The 20,225-nt window shown below is 43.4% G+C and overlaps 1 long non-coding RNA gene across 1 annotated transcript; it reads left to right on the forward strand.

Moving 5' to 3' along the window:
- Positions 1–4,494: 4,494 nt before the first annotated feature.
- Positions 4,495–18,518, forward strand: LOC122219523. Its single transcript, XR_006202421.1, has 3 exons — positions 4,495–4,630; positions 4,839–4,943; positions 18,404–18,518. It is a non-coding gene; the product is annotated as an uncharacterized LOC122219523 (long non-coding RNA).
- Positions 18,519–20,225: the final 1,707 nt, after the last annotated feature.

Here is a 20,225-nt window from a genome sequence, read left to right on the forward strand (position 1 = left end):
TAAAAAATGATGTATATGTATATTATATGTAATATATTTGTTATAACATATCGTATCATATAATAACACAATGGAAGATGAGTTGTGGAAAGACAAAGGTGGAATCAGATCACTTAACCTGAGTTGTTGAGAAGACTTCAGAGGAGGTGACAGTGGAGTCCCGGATGATAGTTGCCAACACGGTGGAGAGACACGTTGTGTGAACAGCAAGAAGTTCATTAGGATTGGCCCATCAGGTACAGGGGACGTTAGATCTGGACCATCTGATAAGGTAGCCAGTACCACATGGGGCTATGTAAATGTACTAGAAGGAAATCAAATGAAAAATGTAGTTGCTCAGTAGCTGTGAACGGTTAGTGGCTACTGTGCTAGACTGGGTGGATGTAGAGAGTGATAGCAGAAAGTTCCACTGGCCAGTGTTGCTGTGGGCGTCAGGCAAGAAGTCGGGCTGGAGTTGGATTGGATGTACTGAACTCAGCGATGGAGCTGAAGCTGTGCGAGTGGACAGCTTCACCCAGAGAGTGAAGGGGGAGCAAGGAAGAGGAAGTCCTCTGGTGTGCACCACCATTTAGAGGTGAATCGGGGAAGAGATTGTGCCCACAGATGAGCCCGTAAAAGGATGGTGAGAAGAATGGGAACTGGAAATCCTAGAAGTTCAGCAAGGAGAGTGGAGATGTCCACAGCTGCTCAGGATGCCTGAAAATCTCATGAAAACCAAAAATTGACCTTGAGACCTAGAAAAGGGGAGGTCAACCATCCGTGCTGTGAGTGAAGGTTGGTGAACGGGAGTCGTGTGTGTGTGTGTGTGTATGTGTGTGTGTGTGTGTGTGTGTTGGAGTAAATGTGGATCGAAGGTAGGTTGAAATACATATTGGACTGAACCGTGGTTCCAAAGTTGCATCCACCCGGCAGGCCCTCAGAAGCTCAAAGGGGCAAAAGTCGGATTCTCCCCTAGAGCCTCCAGGAGTGTGGCCCTGTTGCTCCCTTGATTTCTGACTCCTCCAAAAGGAGAGAGTCTGCTTTGGAGAGACTCCTCCAAAAGGGAGAATCTGCTTCTGTGGTTTCAGCCACGCCATCTGTTTGAATTTGTTACAGGAAACCAATACATGGGCATTCTGGAGCCAGGGGAGTAAAGGACGGAGATACAAAGTTTTGACAAATGGTTGCAAACACAGACATTCTCAGGGGACAGGCAGGTAAAGTAAATGGTTAAAAATGAAAATGCAAGTGGTAACAAACAAAAAAACAACGGTGAATTTGAGCTTCTATGTCCAGCCACCAAATCGACACACAGATTGTATTCCCCGTGCATTCCTCTTGCCCCCCACACTTCCCGGATTTGCCGTCCATATTTATTGCAATCTTTCTGTCCTTCTTCCCATTGTCTCTTACGTATATAAGCCTAGATTTATGTTTAGCCGTTTTGGCTAACTTCACATGTCATGTTAAAACCCCTCTCATTCTTTGGACTTGAGAGCATGTGTTTCCTGTTAGCCCCTAAACCTGGTCAGATTCTTCTATTTCTGGGCCCTGGGGAGAAATTCTGGCAGCTGCCGTGATTTTCCACTGCACGTTCAAGTCGTCTGAGCACACTTGGGTGTTCCGTGAACATCAGCGTCATCTTGATCCGTCCCGATTCCTCTCCTCTGACCTGCCCACAGTAGCCGTCCCCAAATGTTACTTCTGTGAACATCACCCACCTCTTTCCTGTATCGTTCATGAGAACTTTGGGATAACCCAACAAGCATGGTCTCAGCCCTTCTTCCTTCCACATTACGATCTCTTCATGCCTTCACTACACTGTTTCGCTTTCATCCTCGAGCAACTAGTGATCTTTCTCTGTGTTACGGCTAATGTTCCCACTTCTTGAAATGGGACTTGACTTTTCCCCTCTTTCTGAATATCCGCGTTTTTCCCCCCAGCCTCCAGGTTTTCCTGAGATCCTAGTCACTCTCCATTTCCAGTCTGTCTTGTCCTTGGCCGGTCTCATCCAGTGTCCTGTGTTAGCCTCGGCCTCCTTCCGTGCTCTCTGACTGGCCACCTACATAATTTACAAAATTTCAGACAGCGAGCTTAAGAATACACTTACCATCTTTTCCTCCAAACCCCACTTCTGCCTAAGAATTCCCTGTTTGTGTAGATTCGTAACCCTGGAATCTGCTTCAAATCTGCCTTTTCCCTGAGCCACCCCCATCTTTGGAGAATCAGTATAGATCACAGCGCTTTCCACATGGTAATTATTTACAGGACATTTTTAGTTCCTGAGATAGACACTGGAATAGAGGGAAGAACACTAGATCTGCCAGGGAAGACTTGAACCTGAACCGGGCTTTACCACTCAGGACTTCTCTGACCTCTGGCAAATCATTGAACTGCTTTTTGCCTTAGGGTCCCTATCTTTAAAAAGGTAATAGGAATATCTTTCTCAAAACATTGTTGGCGGGCACCTGGGTGGCTCAGTTGGTTAAGCGTCTGACTCTTGATTTCACCTCAGGTCATGATCTCCAAGTTCATGAGTTCAAGCCCCACATCAGGCTCTGCACTGATGGCGTGGAGCCTGCTTGGGATTCTCTCTCTCCCTCTCTCTCTGCCCCAGCGCACTCATGCTCTCTCTCTCTCTTAAAATAAATAAATAAACATTAAAAAAGTATTGTTGGGAAGATTCCAGAGGTTAATATGCATAAAAGTTCTATACAAACTCTAAAGTGACACACTGTGATTTAATCTTTGAGACCACCAGCTTTTTTTTTTTTTTAATGTTTATTTGAGAGGGACAGAGAGAGAGAGTCAGAGCACAAGCTGGGGAGGGGCAGAGAGAGAGGGAGACAGAGAATCTGAAGCAGGCTCCAGGCTCTGTCAGCACAGAGCCCCGCTCAGGGCTCGAACCCACAAACCGTGAGATCATGACCTGAGCCGAAGTCAGATGCTTAACTGACTGAGCCACCCATGCGCCCCTGAGATGACCAGTTTTATAGTCCCATAGTTGTTCTCACTCTCAGAGAGAAGAGAGAGAGAGACAAAAAGTAGAACTAAATCAGTGTAGAACCTTGCCTTCGCAATAAGCAAACTATTCTCAATGGATCAAGCTCTGGACTGTCTGTAAACTGTTAGTTTTAATCCATATGAAATTGCTGTATTTAGCAGGTTTTTAAAGGCAATTCTCGGAAAATGCATTTGATCCAAACTAATAGAGGTAGTGCTTCCCTTTTGTGGCTCTAGGGGAGTCCAGACGTTGGAGGGGCATATGGCACCCTTGATGCTGCATTCGGCCATCTTTTGCTAATGATATTGGGGTGGAGGCAAATATTATGCCAACCTCTGCTGCCGTGTCTTCATTACCAGCATTCCTGCCCATCAGGTCCCCTAGTTTCCTCTGTGTCCTACAGAGTGACTGTGAGGGGTGAAGCACCTGGCCCGTACACTTTGGTTACTTGATCTCATCAAAATACAAAACATACATAAGATAAAACTATTTTATTATTGTCTTTATTAAGTTTGTTATCAACCTCATGATCTGCAAGGTTTGGCTGAGACTCAGAAGTCCTAAACTTGATGACTCGAGCTGATATTTTGTATAAATTGTGAAGTCGGTTCTTTGCTGTTTCTTGGTCCTACGTGCTTAGGACTTAGGACTTAGAACTTTTGTGATTTCCTCTTGACGGACAACAGGTAAGTCCATCTTAAAAAATCACTCTTCTGTAGTCTAATGAATATCAACAAAATAAAATGAGATAATATATTCCTTAACTAAAATATTTTTGATATGAAGAGTGTCCTGTTAGAATTACCTTTGCAAATGCCACTCTGCTTATATTTCTATCTCGAAATGCCACCCTGCTTATATTTCCACATTTGTGTGCGAAATACAAAGCCATAAAAAAGAATCCTGCTTTCAGATTGTGCATTGATATGTATATATGTGTACGTGTGCATTCAAAGAAAGGATTTTTTTTTTCAGTATGGAACGCTTTTTATTTAACAAGACATTACAGGTAACCTTGATTGTCCAATGTAAAGACACATAACCTCTTCAGATTCTGCATCTTCCTCACTCTGTACTCAATTAGGTGCCAAACACAAACTCTAATTCTTAGGCTCTTATGCAGTGTTTAATTGTACAGATTCCATAAAAAATCACTTAATATAAAGAAAACAAATACTCTCTTTTATTGCCACACTAAATACTTTTGCCAGCAAATGCTTTTGGGGGTGCTTTTTATTTATGGATTTTTCACAATGCCGGAGAGCTTTTGTCTTTTTTAGTGCTTTATATTTATAGTTGTGGGATGATCATTTTCTGGTTGGTTTCACATTGAGCTCTTTTAGAACTAGTTGGAGTAGTAATAGTTTCACACAGTTTATACTTTCTCCCCCTGAGTCCTATGTTAAATCTTTTTCACTCTCTCAGTGACATTGCAGTATATTATGCTATACATTCTTAGGCTATTAACTTTGGGCATTGCTAATGATTTCTTTTTTATATATATACAGGACATAAAACATGTAAATGTTTCTTATTAAAACAAGAAAACTCAAAACACAATCAACCCTATCAGAAAAGAGAGAGAGAGAGCAAGAGAGCTGGAGAGATTTTTTTCCTTCTTCACGTAAGATTGCAAGACTGAAACAGGTTTGTAAAATCCCAGTGTTGGAAAACAAAGTAAATTATAAAAGACCCCTAAAGGGAGTGATTTAGTTTTCTTAAAAAACAGCTTGTTTGGTATTCCATTCCTTATCACTTATCATTTTTTTTTAAAGTAACACATTTGAAAAATCAACAATACCAACATAACAGGGTTTTGGTTTTGGTTTGGTTTTGTTTTGTTTTTCTTGGCTAGAAGAAAATGCCTGAGTCTTTGTGAGAAGGCAGGAAGGAAAAAAAGGAAGGAACTTCAAAGTCACCTTGACCACATCATTGCCCTCAGATAAAGGAGCCCTGAGGAGTAAGTAGCTCCCTTTGTAAGTAAGCCTCTGGGGATTCAACCTGAGGGTGATATGTATAAGATAGCTGGGAAGGAGTACCCTTTGGGACGAAACCTAACATCAAAAGATTTAAGGGAGCAGGGTGATTCAGAAAGCCCCCCCTCCCACCCCCAATACAAGAAATGGACCTGATGAGGGGCGCCTGGTGGCTCAGCTGGTTAAGCGTCCCTTGGCTCAGGTCATGGTCTCATGGCTTCGTGGGTTAGAGCCCGGCATGGGGCTCTCTGCTGTCATATCCGAGCCTGCTTTGAATCCTCTGGCCCCTCTCTCTCTCTGCTCCTCCCCACCCACATGCACTCTCTGCCTCAAAAATAAACATTAAAACAAAAATGGGGCTGATGACAGCAACAGCAACCAGCATTTGTGCCTCCAAGTGGAGGGTTGCCTAAGCCCCAAAAGGAGTCTTTGGAAACCACTGGCCCCCTGGCTTACTTTGCAATTGGGCTTTCTTGATATGCCAGCTTATGCTTTCTTATATATGCCGAGATGATTCCGAGAACACCTTTCACAGAAGTTGAAACACCTAACTTGGCCGCTTTCAGGCCAAGCAGTCAATGGCTGAAGAATGGGATAAGTAAGGATGGATGGGATGGAGGAGAGAGAACAAAGCGAAGTGGGAGAAGATGACGGGTCCCCTGTGAGGAGAATGAGAGGGGAGAGTAAATAGGTGAGGGAGCGGGGAGATCGGGAAAGAAAACTGCAGGAACAAGGGAGGTCAGATTTCACTAGAGCCTACCCCATGCCTGGAACTACAAAGCTCGCCGTATGGTACACTGAAAAATGAGAAGACAATTTCTTTTACTGAATGCGCTAAGGGGGATTGAAGAAACGTATACAAAATATTTCCTGGGGTTGCCCCAGCAGCACGCGGACATCCACATGTGGCTGGGCTCTTCCCCGCCCTGATTTACCCCCCTTGGGGCAACGGAAGCCAGAGCCGCCACTGCAGCCCCGTTCTCTGCCCTTACAGAGGTTCATCTGTTTCCAGAAAACCGTGTCCCTGAGGAGCAAGGTCAGCAGACAGGAAGTGAGGTCGGCAGACAGGAAGTGAGGTCAGCATCAGGTCTCCATGCCCGGAACAGGACCTCTGGCTTCGCTAGAGGGTGCCTGCTGGGCCAACCCCAGCGCTGCTCACTGAGCCGGGCAGATAGGCCCGGCCCAGAGCCACTGGATCAACTTTCTCCCAGAATTTTGACACCAGGAGCCCCTCCTGGTGGACGCACGCTGGAGAGAAACAGATCAAAGCAACAAGCAAACAAACCCCGAAAACCAAAACCCAAAACGCCCTAATTGTTACATAACTTTTGTTTTCTTCTTTAAAGACATTTATTATAGCTCTTCAGAGTTCTTAAATTTCCCCAAGTGAAGGATCTGGTTTACTGGTGGAGATATATGTCCCCAAATAAAACTGGACCCTTTCTGAAAAGCCACCTGTTCAAGGTTAAGGCCGTGGTCTGTATCCCTTCACTTTTTTGAACCCTCAGTGGAGAGCTAATCAGCGGATCTGTTGTCTCCTGGAAACCGGGAAGGAAAACAGTCACTTCTGTTCTCTTCCCTGGGCCGGGGGAGTGAGCTATAATAAGGGAGCCTAAGAACACACTGGAAGCCCACAAGCTGGAACACACAGGTTAGCACCGCCTGGCTGACCTGACTCACAGGTGCGCGGTTGCCAGGTAACGCTGGGGCCTCCCGGGTTCTTTACAAAGCCCTGCAGTGGGGCTGGGAGAGGTGTGGGCAAGGGCCCCGGGGTGGTTGTGGGGGCAGGGCGAGCGGAGAAGCGGAGTCACTCTCCCGGCAGCTGGTGGTGCAACTGCTTCTCACCTGCGTGGCGAGTGGAAACACGTCGGCTTTGGCCCCGAACGTTCTCCTTCCCCAGCTGCTTGTGCTGTGAAAGAGCCCCGATTCGCGGTGATCAGGCAGAAAGGAGGAGAGGACGCAGAAAGCCCGCCAGTTTTCTTCTTCCACGTGTACATCTACGTACATATACGTATACACGAAACACACCACCTGCCCTTTATAAAGTGCTATTCTAAAACTTCTTCTCAATCCCGGGCAAGTTTACGGAGAGCATTTTCACATATGTGAAGGGCAAAAGGACCCGTGGACAGAGCTGTGGGGTGGTTGAAAACCTCTGGAATCCAGCCCACGCTGTCGCTTCGCCTCCCGTGTTAGTTGGGAGTCACCTCTTTTGCGATTCATGGAGAAATTGCTCAAATTCTTATGTGTTGTGGGAGAACCAGGCATTCCTCTCGGCATTTTTAGGAATTCTTGAGGATTTACAACTAAATCCTCTAGGATTTACCTTCCGGGACCCCTAGCTCCTTCTTGCACAGATTTAATTCTGATCAGGAGTTCACACAGTCCCTTGCATGTGGTCTGCATAGAGAGCCTACCATTTCCTAAACCATTTATCTGGCAAATTTGTAAATCTGGGCCGCCTTTTTCCCAAATAATGCCAGATGTGAAAGGACCTGCGTGGTCCTAAGCTCATGCTGATTTGTCTTCTAGTGGGTAATAGTGGGTCAATTGGAGTACTCCTAGGGATCTGTGTTTTATTTCGCTTGAGCAAAGAAGCTTTTAGTGAATGGACAGGTGCACCATGACTGTGTGCCGTAGAATAGGAGGTGATCCTAGCCTGAGATTCATTTAAAAAGACAGGTCTGGTGTTTAAGTGCCAGCGTTTTTCAGAGTCTGCATCGGTGGGTGTGCTAGTGAGGTCCAGAGAGGGTTGAATATTCAGAATCAGCTGGCCTTTCCTGATACGTGGCCTGTCTTTCCAGCTATGTCTTTACCAAGCATAGAGTGTGCTTTTGCCCCCCTGAAATATCCATCTGTTCCTGAGTCTGTTTAGGGTGAAGAAAAGAGGAGGTATCTAATGAGACTCTAGGAAAGCTTAGAGTTGGAGGTTGAAGCAGACACAGCCAACCCACAATGTCACCCCCTGGAATCAGGCAGGCACATGGGGAGAGCACGCAGGCCAACCTTCCTAGCCCAGAGGCTACCATTCCACTTTATATGTTTGAGTCATTGTGAGGAGAGAAAGATTTATAGGCATTCTTTCAACACTTACTCCACAAGCATTTATTGAACACCTACCCTATTCTGAGCAGTGTATTCAGAGACCAGGACTGGAAACAAGTCATTTGTTCTCACTAGTCTGGAACACCGCTCTTTTTAACTGCCTGTAGATCACATTCTAAGTATCACTCTGTGTATTGATTAAATGCTTACATGTGTAAAGGATCTTACAGGGTTGATATTTGGGCGGGGGGGGGGGGTGGGGAGCCAAAAACAAGCAAACTATTACATAGACAGTGCTCCAGACTGGGGAAAAGATGATAAGAGGCACTTACAAGAAGCTGATCTAACCTGTTGCCCTGGATTCTGATACCATAGGGTCTCAGCTTCAAATGTGTATTTAAAAAGATGTCTTTAAAAAAAAAAAAAAAAAAAAAACCACAAGTATTTGCATAGTGGTGTTAATAGTTCAGTAAATGTCATTTTTCCTGATTGATCATAACCAGCTCCAGGATCTCACATGGGTAGGGATGCCTAGTTCATTAAGGAGATGCCATATTTGGCGGGTGAAAATGTGGTCTTTGGTACTAGTCATGACTCATGAAGTAATATCCGAAATGTGTGAATAAGGAAAATACAGCCCTTTTCAGAGCCTTTGGCACCCATCCAGAGGCTCATTCAATGCCACAGATGAAGAGCTTCTCTTTCTGAATGTGCCCCTCTCTTCAGGAGCCCCCCTTATCCCCCTGGAGTGAGAAGACTTGGCATCAAATGCAGCTCCCAGAGCTTGGGAGGCTCCCAGAAAGAATTTTGTCATGCTGATTCTAGAACGGTGTTAGTTGACTTTTCAAAAGTCGAAACTCCTACAATGCTGTTTCATTCTGTCTTCCAGAGAAGGCAGGCCAACCAAATAGATGTTGACCACCAGAAGATTCTCTGTTACAAGGGCAGTAGATATATTACATATGATTTATCAAACTGCTTATGATCAACCTTTTGGAAATTCTAACCGTTTCTTTTTTTAACTTGGAGAGCCATAGTCCAGTTTGCCTTGGATAAGTCCCAGTTTGTTCTTGTTTTGGTGTAAATATCACTAGTGTGGGTCCCTTTTATTCTCCTATGTGTCGTAGTTTGAATGTATGCGGTCGCCTTATTTTTAATCTGGATCCTAATCTCCCACCAGTTGACAGTAACTCTTCCAGGATCATTCCAACTTTGTCTCTACATAGTTACGTGAATATGGAAAAGACATCTAATTGTCCTGTGGTTTCATGTGGTCCTTGAAATAATGGGGTTGTCTGGATAAATAGTATCTACTTCCTCCACAGTTCCAACGCTTGCAAAGAATGTTAATCGTATCAGTCAAATTACTCTGGTTACCTTTTGAGGAACTCTTTTTTGTTCTCTCCGAGTGAGTTGGGACAACTGGATTTTAGAGGATCTTTAATAATCCATAACGAGGTGGTGAAGGATCCTTCATGCCATTTTAAAACGTTTGGGCTTCCTGCTACACCAAGGAAAGTGACGAGTGACAAGGTTTGCCAATAGGTGAATGATGTGACCACATGTTGGCTGCAAAAAATGTGTTTTGTAGTAATGCAAGTGAGAGGATTAGAAGCCCATTGTAAGGCCAGCAAGAACTCTGAAGGCTTGTACCTCGGGATCAGGGAAGTTGTGAAACTAACATCTTCCTGAGTTGCAGTGGGAGCTTCTATTCTGAGTGAATTTGAATCAAGTTTCTATCTCCTTTACTCAAATCTCTCAAATCTAGGCTATTGGTATAGTATTTCCTTGGTTCTCATCTTTCAATATGGTTTTGTGTGTGCTATTAAAAAAACAACAACAACAACAACAACACTGCATCCCAGGGCAAGACGTCTTTCAGTGATGAATCAAGTGATTCCCATGTGTTAGTTTATGAATTGTTAACTGCTTTGGGATTCATAGGGATGAAAGATGCTTTATTTATTGTCCTTTGAGATGAAAGATGCATAATTTATAACACAAGGATTACTATTTTATTCACTCTTGTGACGCTGAAATCAGATTCTTTTCTAGTGATGAAATTGCAGAATCCCCTTTAATTTGTGGGCAAGTGGCTCATTAAAAGTTTCGGTGTTGGAGGGTCTGGCTACACAAAAGTGGGTGTTGTATGAAGGAAGCAGTATGATCCTTTTGTTGTTCCACAAAGGCTTCATTCTCCTGCTCATGAGCGTTAGTAAGATGTTAAACATGTGTTTGCAGGATGGGCATGTAAAGATGTTGGCTCTGATGTGTGCCCATGCAGGCTTACGATGACATAATTGGGTATATTCTGTGAAAGTATCTTAAACTATCACAGCTCTAGACCTTGCATGGTCTTTTCTTCCAGTGGGCCTAGGACCTTTACATGGCATTATTGTACCTTTCCAGGTAATCACAAGTTTCCAGTATCCAAAAATATCAACAAGTATGTGCTTAGGAAAATGTCAGCTTCCTGGTTGATAGACGCTTTAGAATTCCCTTGGCTGGAAATCTTCCGTTTGCAACCTTGTAGGGAAGGCTAGGTTGACTTACTTGCTTTTAACTAAAAGGAAGGGCTCACTTCTTGGCAGCCAGGTTTGGGACTGTTTCTCTAATTTAAAAAAAAAAAAAAAACATATCTGTCCTGGGTCGTCTCTGCATCAGACGGATTGCGGAGAACCATGGATTTGTGTGTAGACTGGGGTGATGCAGGAATGTTGAAGTCATTTTTTACCTGGCTATTCCATCCTTCCTTTTGAGGGACTGATGTCACAGACTCGGCCTTTTTAGCGGTCACCACAGTGGTGGAACGTTTGGAAATAAGAGAGCAGAGTCAGGATGGCCATCAGCTTCTTCTTAACTCCTTCTTTTCATCTTTATCAGATGAAATGTTCTTGCCCTTTGAATATTGGCCGTATAGCAATAGTGGGAAAGGAAAGAGACCTACAGATGGATGGTCCCGGGGGCGGTGGGACCTGGGCTGTGTAGCAATGCACAAAGAACCCACCATGAACTTTACAAAAAAAATCCAGGGAAACTGATGAACCCAAGCCAGAATTTTTCTTCTTAAAATGATTTTGCCAACTTGGTCGCATGCTTCTGTTTTATTAGAATATGTATTTGCTTTCTTACCCATAGTCAGGCTGAAGTTTCTAAGAATGTTCTTATACAGAAAGTATTTCCAGAAGCTATAATTCTCCCGCCCGCAGGGGGATGTGACTATATTTCTACTTGAGTGTAGAAGGCCATGAAGGAAGCTAGGACATAACCAATAACTGTCTTTTGTGTATATGGAAACCCTGGCAATTATGTCTTCCCTGGGGACAGAAATGGACTTCAGCTAAAGTGAGTCCACTGAGTCGGGAGGGTCAGTCTGCCTGTTTCTCTCATTACCAGCATTACTAAGGCAATAGATGTTTTAGCAAAGGACAGATAGCCACCTATCTGGAGTGACTTAAAGAATATATGATTTTTTAATTTTATTTATTTCTTTCTTCGCCATTCAGACACGCTGCTTTGCAGATCAGAAACTAAGTCTGATTTACCCTCAGGTCCAAGCCCGCCCCCCACATTTTCCACGAGGCCTTGCGGCTCGCGTGGGTGGATCCCATGTAGCAGCCCATATGGGAGACAGTGAGCACTGTGATTATTACAAGGGGGCACGGGCTGTAGTCGTGCACAGCTTCCTGGTGGTTGACTCAGAGCCGTGGGACCCTGCAGTCAAGGATTCTGTACCCCAAGAATGCCTCCTCCTCGCACGTCCCATCTCCTGCCGGCCCTTGACCGCCTGGAGGACTCATCTCTGGAACTCGGAGTCTGATGAGGAGAGTGACTGAGCCCAGCAAGTGCTGGAGACCAAAGAGCCCCTGCCTTCGTGAGCTCTGGCCTTTGCCCCTCCGCCTGCAGCATCCAAACACCTTCTGACTCTGAAGCAGTGAGTGCGGGGCCCTCAGCCCTGTCCCACCAACCTCCAAAAGCCCCAGGCTGGGACCAGGACAGGAACCCCAGTTTCTCAGCAGCAGCAAGGCACTGTCTGTTCAAGAAAGTTGGGCCATTTTCAGAAACTAAAGACCAAACTGAAGAACTCTGTAGGCTTCCTCCTCCTCTGGATACCTGAAGCTAAAAAACAAACGACAAGCAAACGATGCTCTACATTTGTAAAACTTGAAATCGTATTTATTATATCAAAATGAAAAGTTTATATTTCTTCAAACTGTGCATGGCATAAAATCTTTCACATTTTTTTCCCATGAGGTTTTGTTTTTGTTTTTGTTTTTGTTTTGTTTTTGTTTTTGTTGTTTTGTTTTAGTGGTCCATTCATCTGTGTGAGAGAGAGAGACAGAGAGTGAGTGGGGAAGGGGCAGAGAGAGAGGGAGACACAGAATCCGAAGCAGGCTCCAGGCTCCGAGCTGTCAGCACAGAGCCCGACACGTGGCTGGAACCCGCGAACCGTGAGATCATGACCTGAGCCGAAGTCGGATGCTTAACCGACTGAGCCACCCAGGCACCCCTTTTCTCCTTCCTTCCTTCCTTCCTTCCTTCCTTCCTTCCTTCCTTCCTTCTTTCTTCTTCTTCATGAGGTTTTTAAAACATTTACCTGGTGATGTGTGCTTACTTTTGTTTTTTCTCCTTTCTATTATTATTTTTTGCATTGAACCGGCCTCCAGAGGATGAAGTCTGCTTGCTGCTTTGAGAACTTGCTCTGGTTGGTCCAGAATGGCACTAAGTCACTGTGGGGTTAATAGAGCCGCTTGAAGTATAGCCATATGTTATTAAGGCTGTGACAAATGCATTTGTGTCTTTATCACTTGTGATGAATGTTTCATTTCATTGACATCAATTCTAATTCCGGAAAATAAATGCTCACCCAAGAGAGGCACATGGCATCTTTCTGAAGCTTAGAAAAAGGGGAAAAAAAAACCATTTTGTTCCATAAGAGAGGAAGTCTGCTCCCCAAAGGCCTACGAGTCATCTCAGGAATAAAGATCTGTGTTCTTTTTCTTTTCTTTTAAAAAAAATGTCTGCAGAGTGTAAGCAATGCATTCTACTATCCCACACTCTGCTTATCTGAGGGGCTGGGCTTTCAAATGATGGAAACCTGGGACACTAGGACCAGAGGGATTTTAGGTGTCTGTTGGCCCAATATCTTTATTTTATAGATGAGAAATCCAAGGCTCAGAGAAATCAGGTTATCTGTCCAGGGCCCTATAGCTATTTAATTGAAGAAACAAGATTTGAAAATGGTTTCCCTTCTCTTTCATTACTATTATCTATTCCTGTAAATTTGTTTTATTTTATTTATTTAAAAAATTTTTAAGTTTTATTTATTTATTTTGAGAGAGAGAGAGAGGGTGAGCAGGGGAGGGGCAGATGGGGGGTGGAGAGAGAGAGAGAGAGAGAGAGAGAGAGAGAGAGAATCCCAAGCAGGCTCCATGCAGTCTGCGGGGATCCTGGCGCAGGGCTCGAACTCATGAACCGTGAGATCATGAGCTGAGCTGAAATCAAGAGTCAGACACTTAACCAGCTGAGCCACCCAGTCCCCTTATTTTGTTTTTAAAGTCTGTCCTCTTTATAGCACCTGTTCTAGAGTGCAGAAAAAAATGTTGTTTTCATTAGGCAGAAGCAAAGCAGAGACACTGTGCGGTAAAGAGATTCACGGTCAAGGTCAAGAGATCCTCAGTAGCAGAAACTATAATAGTCATGCATACACAATGAGAAAAGCCCTATACACATCACTGTAGATACATCTGGGCTGCAAGTGTGGGGTTTTAGGACCACCATAGATTGAGATAATCTCTAATTGTTGTCCTCTCCCCAACACTGTGCCTTCAACCTTGAGCCATATGGTAAAATGAACTATGCAAATCGTAAATCAGATCAAAAAAGAGGTGTGGATGCATTTTCTAGTCGTCTGTAGAAGGCCTCCCAGGTACCTGATGGTCACCTACAAAAGTGAAGATAATGTTTTTCCCTGGCTTTGCTGAACTGTCTGCCTGCTCCTTGGTATAATTTTGCAGCACTTACTTGGCGGCTGTGGTAAAATGAAAGAGAAGCAAACATGAGATCTGGTCATTTGGAACAGTTGATCTCCTGTGTCTGGATAGCCGTTATAAACACTAAGCACAGACGAAGGAAAAGATGACGTGGAAAAAGGGATTGTCTGTGATGTTCAGACCTAAGAACTTATAAATTGCTTGGTGTTTCATTCGAACATAAAGCTATTCCCCTGTGTGTCTGCTGTTGTCTGGCTTTGTGTCTGAGATGCCTCCCTTAGGATGACCTCCGTTTCCAAGGCAGAGCCTGCAGTGTTCTGTGTTTCGGAAACCGACGGTATGTTTCAGCCTCCTTGGCAGGCGGAAGCGTATGAAGAATGGTCTCACCCAGCAGAGTCCTCAAGTCCTTTCCCGAACTTCTAAAGGTCCTAATTGCTCTTGTGGTCTCTGCTTTTGACTAGCAAATGAGTGTTGATGGCGCGGCATCCAAGTTGGAGTTGGGAGAGACCCTAGATTTTTTTTTTTTTAATTAGTGATTTATCAATAATATATGTTGCCTACAGCAAACCAGGAATTTCACATACCTTTCTTTTCCGTTGTTTAATTCAAAGCTCTCAACTCTCAGGTAGAGATTACTATCCCATTTGAATGGAGGTTCAGAAAGATGGCCTGGTCACATTCCCACAGATCCGATATAAGATAACCATTCGTCCCCATTGCCATGGATAATCATTGACAGATCCTCCGTTGACTCTCAATAACCAGTGTAGTCAATGTATTGTATGATCCCCCTAGTTAATTAGCACCAGAATTGATCTGGTGCAGAATTGTGAAGTGGCGGGAATTCATCTTTGGGACTTTCTTGCATCATTGATCCGACCTCCTTCATTCCTCCCTCCCGGCAACGTGACTTCCCAACCTCACCTTTGTGTTTTCCTCACTTATTCTGTCTCAGCTGGTCAGTGATTGGTTGCTGTTAAACGTTGGTATAACTAGGAGCCTATGGGCCTTCCTCATCCATAAACCAGCCAAGAGTTCTCAACCACGTCGCTCTACAAACTTCAGTCCGGCCGCCACCTCCATGTTCGCAGAACGAGGTGAAAGCTTGTGGCTGTGAAGCAGTTACCAGGATTATCTCTTGTCATTGTGTCCTTGTATCATTTCTTCTCTGTACTTGCACAGGACTCTGTATATGGCTTTCCCTCTGTGGTTTATCACCTTGTATGGTGATCGCTTGCTCATCATTCTGTCTTTCCTACAATATTATGAAATCGTAGAGAGCCAAGATAGTATTTTGTTAACGCATTCTCGGTACCTAGTGGTGTGCCTGACATAAAATAAAATAAAATAAGATAAAATAAAATAAAATAAGATTAAAATAGAAGGCTTGACAAATAAGTAGAAGAATCTCTTTTGCTGCTGCTTTCCCTGGTTCTCCCAATTCTGTTTTTTTATTTGTTTGTTGTTTGTTTGCTTGCTTGCTTAAAACAAATAAATTTATTATCTTACAGTTCAGGAGCCAAGAAGTGTGGAATCTAGGGGTCAGCAGGATCAAACTCTCTCTGAAACCTATAAGGGAAAACCTTTCCGTGCCTCTCCCTACCTTGCAGAGATGGCTGGCAATCACATGGCCTTCTCCCGTGTGTGTGTGTGTGTGTGTGTGTGTCCTGTAATTTTCTGAGTGCTTTTTTCCAGGACTTTCGGTCATCCACTTTGTTTTTTGCTACTCCTTTTCTGAGGGTCTCTGATTCTCTATTATTTATTGAGTCTTCTGTTTCACATTTACTGGTATTTATATTGTTGTGATGTTTGTCTTTCTTCCTCGCTGTGAATCTACTTTGTAACCTCACTTAACAACAGGTCCAACTGTTTCAATACCCAGACTTTACTGGGGACAAACACAGCTTGCCTGCTTCAGCTGCTTTGACTCCTGATACCTGTCCAGACCCAACTATCTTTTCTTCTTTTTGCAACATTGGATCTTGGAGTTAAAAGATGTGGCTTTGAACCCTGACTCTGTATCCTTCTGGCTGTGTGACCTATAACTTAGCTTTTTGAACTCATGTTCCACATCTGTGTCAGATAGGTAGTAACAATACCCTTGTCTCCAGAATGAATGAGATAATATGTGTAGAAGGACTTTGTAAATGAACAGCAAGCTTGTAAATGAACACCAGAATTAGGGGGCCATCACTGCTTTGTGTTTAAGAAGTTCATAAACACAGGAGTGCCTGGGTGGCTCAGTCCGTTAAGCACCTGGCTTCGACTCAGGTCATGATCTCGTGGTTTGTGGGTTCAAGCCCCGTGTCGGGCTTTGTGCTGACAGCTCAGAGCCTGGAGCCTGCTTCAGATTCTGTGTCTCCCTCTCTCTCTGCCCCTTTTCCCCTCACCTCTGTATCTCTCTCAAAAATAAGTAATTAAAAAAATTTAATAAAAAAAGTTAAGTTCTTAAACACAGAAAACCTCCCTCAAGCCATAATAATAAGGCTCTTCTAAAGTAAAGAGTGAACACTTTAAGATTTGGCATATCACCTTGGAAGGATAGCCAACCTTGGACTAGGTCATCTTTGGAACCGGTGAGAAATGCTGTTTTATAGTTTGCTAAATTTAGGTCTGAGCCACATCGAACTAAAAGTTGAACATTCTCTAACTTAGATTCATGTTTGTAAATTATTTTTAAATTGGTTTCTTTGAATTTTAAGCAATTCTGGATGTTTAAGCCTGACAATATGTTTGTTATATAATGAGTGAAAAAATTGCAAAAAAAATGAGCTACATCACACATTAGTGTTGGTTTGCAATAGCCTTTAGAAACAGGTAAAAAAAAAAATACTTAAGGAATTAAGCCAGATACCGTAAAGTCTTGGTATTAAAATTTCAGATGGGAGTGCCTTGATGGCTCAGTTGGTTAAGAGTCTGACTCTTGATCTCAGCTCAGGTCTTGATCTGAAGATTGTGAGTTCAAGCCCCACATTGGGCTCCACCTTTGGCTCTGTGCTGGGCATGAAGCTTACTAAAAAAAAGAAAAATCAGATTAGCAGGCCTGAAAACCTCAGATAATTCTGTCCATTGGAATTTGAAAATATTTTCCAAATTTTATTGATTTCATACTCAAACTATTCCAACCATATTTCTGTTTTGTAAAACGTAGAACTTACAACATTGACATTTTCTATAAAAGAAGAATGCTATTTTTAAGAATATAGTTCTTTTCTACTTTGTGGGAAGGTTTCAAAGATTGTAGTCAAGGAACTGTTTATAGAAAATATGCAGTGAATGAGCAAGTCTGACACTCCCAAGTAGGATTACAGATATTAAGATGCCATATTAATACTAATTTTAAGAGCTTGTAAATAAATAAGTCGTAAAAAAAAAAAATAATAAGTCCCAGGGATGAAAAGCACAGCATAGGGAATAGTCAATAATATTGTAATAACTTGTATGGTGACAGGGGGTGAACATTTTGTAATGTATAGAATTGTTGAATCACTACATCATATACCTACGTCACAAGCCACTAGGTCATAAACCAATGTATGTCAACTACACTTCAGTTAAAAAATTTTAAAGAGTTTGAATTTCTTTTCTAACTTACATTTTTTTTTAAAAGTGCTTGCGAATGTCAGTCTTTGGTTGAAAATGCATTTGAAATGCACTCTAAGCTAAAGTGGTTTAAAGGGTTTTGAAATTTGGGGGGGGGTTGCTGCTAACAGTTGTGTTATAAATACCTCTCGTGGTACAGATGTGATTTACACCTTTTGCTTTGCTGCACTATTTCGTAAATCATAATCCTTTCTCATGATAATGATGTGTTGCTTCGAGCTGGCGAAATAATAGCTGAACACCTTTGAAGAGCTTATGTAATGTTTGCAACATACTCCACTGAAGATCTGTAGATTTTTGGAAGCCCTGTGCTCTGTTCAAAATGGCCGAAGGGAATTTAGAGAATCGCCATGCTGACTTTGGTACATTCAAGTTTAAGTACACTCTGAATATTTATTTTTAATTCATGCTTCAGCTAGTCCCCACGCTATTCATATTCTTGTAGCAGTAAACCGGTTAAGCATGATTGATGGAAAAGAACTGTACAAATTCAAGGAGGTCTATACGGGAAAAGGTGAGGCTTCAGTTGTGAGCTGGGAAGCTTTTTGTAGAAAGGGCTAGATAGTAAATATTTTTGATTTTAAAGACCATATGATCTCTTTTGCAACTACTCGATTCTGCTGTTGTGGTGTGAAATCAGCCATACACGGTGCGTCAATGGGTAAGCATTGCCGTGTTCCAATTAGACTTTATAAAAAGAGACGACAGGGCAGATCGGGGCTGTGGGTTGTGAATTGCTCACACCTGTTCTAAGCAGAAGCTTTGTCGTTGCTTACATTTTTTTAACCTCTTTTTCTCCACAGAGAGGATTCAGAACAACACAGAAGATTAGAGAGATGTTAATAATCATCAGAACTCGAGACAAGGCCTCCGACTTACTGCTGTAGCTGAAAGAGCTGCTTTGGGAGAGAGTAAGCGATTGCCCTTCTAATCCTGCAGTCTTTATTAAGAACGAATAAACAGTTGAGGTGAGAACCTAAACTCAGAAGACAAGGTGGCCGTCTCCTTGGATGAGTCTCAAAGCCCGTCCTCTGTGGCAGTTACTGGTATTGGCTCTACATGGACAGATTGCCTATGAACCAAGCAGAGGCGTGAGTCGAAATCCAGGCCAAATGGACTCAGTTTCTAGGACTGAGGTGTCACAATGCCGAGTGGCTGATGACTCACGATCCTTGTCTCACCCGCTTTTCCTATGGCTTAAGTGTCACGCCTTTTGCTGCTTGTTTCCACATCTAGAGAAAAGAAAAAGTGGGGGGAAGGGTGGCTAAAACAAGTAATTGAAGATGGTCTTGGGAGAATGGAACATAAAGGGTGCAGCAGCAGAAATGGCACAAAAAAGAGAGAGAGAGAGAGAGAGAGAGGAAATAGACGATTGGAGACCAATCTGGCTCTAAGCAGAGATTCTGAATAAGTGGAATTATTTGGGGTGCCATCACTTTTGCCTCCCTTTGCTCCACCCCATTACTTCTCGCACGCTGGGCATGAGTGCCACTTGAGGGTCTGGAAAACCTTCTCCCGGCCTTGGGCAAGGCTGGAACGTCCAGGCTTCTCTTCTCTCTCCCCACTTGACTGGTTTCGAAATTTTCAGATAATCTCAGATAGCTTTTAAAAGGAAGGACCATCATTTTTACACTAAGGTGGAATAATTGAGAGCCCCGAATTAATCTGGAATTTATGACATTCAGGAAGTGTAGGGAGATCATTTTCAGCAGAGGGGAGTCCCACGCAATCCCTTCAATGACACTAAGTAAGCCCCGAGTGCTTGCTTTTGGGTCAGGACAGGCGTCTGTTGCCAGTATGGGTTACGAAAACAACAACACAAATGGTGAAAATCTTGGAGCCCAAAGGGGTCACCTGCTTCTCTGGACTCTGTAGACCACCCTTTCTTTTAATGTCTAAATATGGCAACTTGAGACTCCGCCCCATACCAAGATGAGACTATCCTTTGGTGTTCCTGCAGATTTCAGGGGGAATAGAAATCTTGATTGGCCTACTGAGCAGTTTGCTTCTTAAATGTCACTTGTCATCCCTGGGGATTCCTTTTCTCTTGCTGGCCCACTCTCCCCCTGAGGTGAACACCACCCTGGTTTTTCCATTTTTCGTGAATAACTCGAAAAAATAACTCGTGCATGGCAGACTTTTTCCAAGGTTGGCAGTAATCGTGGGCAATTATAAGTATAGTACCATATGGACCTCAATTTAAATTTAATATTAGATATTAGCTTCCCAGTAGTCATTTCTGATAATAGAAGGTGAGCTTCCTCTCTTCTCAGGACCCTTCCCTTGGCACCGACGGTCTTCCTTCCTTGCTTCCCGGCTCATTCTCGCATGCTTCATTATTCCTTTTATCCCTCTGCCCTTTGTCTTCTCTTTCTATAATATCTTTTCACCTTCTCTGTAGAGCAATTTCATTCTTTGTTTTTCAAACCCTCTTCTAAAGGTGGAGAGGCTCTCTGTGCAGATGTATGCGCAAAAAGATTATTGAGGTAATTCTTTAAATACAGAGCTTTCTGGGGCACCTGGATGGCTCAGTCGGTTAGGTGTCCAACTCTTGATCCTGGTTCAAGTCACAATCTCTTGGTTCATAAGTTCAAGCCCCATGTCGGGCTTCATGCTGACAGTGCA

Source organism: Panthera leo, chromosome B2 (genome assembly GCF_018350215.1).
Source record: "Panthera leo isolate Ple1 chromosome B2, P.leo_Ple1_pat1.1, whole genome shotgun sequence".
Taxonomy (NCBI): Eukaryota; Metazoa; Chordata; class Mammalia; order Carnivora; family Felidae; genus Panthera; species Panthera leo.